Source organism: Chrysochloris asiatica, unplaced genomic scaffold (assembly GCF_000296735.1).
Source record: "Chrysochloris asiatica unplaced genomic scaffold, ChrAsi1.0 scaffold00155, whole genome shotgun sequence".
Classification (NCBI taxonomy): Eukaryota; Metazoa; Chordata; class Mammalia; order Afrosoricida; family Chrysochloridae; genus Chrysochloris; species Chrysochloris asiatica.
Genome location: NW_006408673.1, coordinates 7538142 through 7539422, shown reverse-complemented (window position 1 = coordinate 7539422; position 1281 = coordinate 7538142). Strand labels below are relative to the sequence as shown.

The 1281-nt window shown below is 34.5% G+C and overlaps 1 protein-coding gene across 1 annotated transcript in view; it reads right to left on the bottom strand.

Moving 5' to 3' along the window:
* The window catches only part of FAM160A1 (family with sequence similarity 160, member A1), a 234748-nt gene that overhangs the window by 217421 nt on the left and 16046 nt on the right, over positions 1–1281 (bottom strand). The window lies entirely within an intron of this gene.

Sequence of the window (1281 nt, the reverse complement as noted above, 5' to 3'; positions counted from 1 at the left end):
TGGCAATGGAACGATATATACAATAGGATGAATGTAAAGCTAATGTTCACCCATGTAAACTATCACATAATTCACAATAAAACATTTTTAAAAAAACAAAAAACATACTGCCACTGAGTTTACCAAATCTTCAACAAAAATGCAAGAGCAATGGCCTATAACAAAATATATGTGAACAATGTGCCTCTCTCTTTTTTCTCTCACTTTCCTGAAAATAAAATGAAGGGGTAAACTATAGAAAATGTTTGAAGTTTATTTATAACTTATAATTTATAGTTATAAATTTTGGCAACGTAAATATCAAAGGAAGTAATATGGCAGCATAAATTAAACCATGTATGTTGTTGTTGTTGTTGTTAAGTGCCATCAAGTAGGTTCCGACCCCTAGCGACCCTGTATAGGGTTTCCAAGGAGAGACTGGTGAGCTTGAACCACCAACCTAGCAGTTCAAACAGCTTTGCAATCTGGCGCATTAACCCACAGTGTCACACCAGGACAGCCATACACATTAGTGACCTGTTACTACGGAGGCTGCTTAGCAACATGGAAAATTATGACGTTAGATGAAAAAGGTAAATAAATTACTTGTAGAAATGTAGAACCGTATTTATTAACTATGTCAAAAATGCATGTCAAAAAGTCTTTTATATTCAAAGGAAAAACAATTTAATTTTTGTTTAAACTTTCAACAGTATTGCTTTTTAATTTTTAAAATACATTGACTATAAAAGGAAACCTGGCTACCCCTATGCTCTCCTACAAATACACCTTAAGAGTTAATTTGGGGTGAAACATAGCTATTCATATGCTGTTAACACAATAATATGCTTGTCTCATCTATTTGGATGGGTACCCTCTTCAATCAAGCATGCAGCATTAGGAAGGTTGAAAGGAAACTCATGAACAAGAAAGGGACATGTGCCTAGCAGAATTAACCCTAACATACAGCATATATTGAAACTAATAAAAAGAAGGACTTAAACTCTAGAGATTGGGAGTTAGTTTCTGGGATTGTGTGTATGTGTGTGTGCGTGTGCGTGTATAAGCCAGAAAACAATTCTCAGAAAATCACTTACCCTAAGTAGGTCATGTCATAGTTCTGCTCTATTTCTCTTCCTTACTACTAACTGGCATTGGAATGGGTCCTAACTCTCTCAGCCCATTCATATTTACTTCTACTGTGAGATCTGGAAATTGAAACCATTTTAGATATTTAACTTCTATATAACTTTGTGATTTGGAATGTTTACTGTAATACCCACTGAATGTACTCCCTTTTAA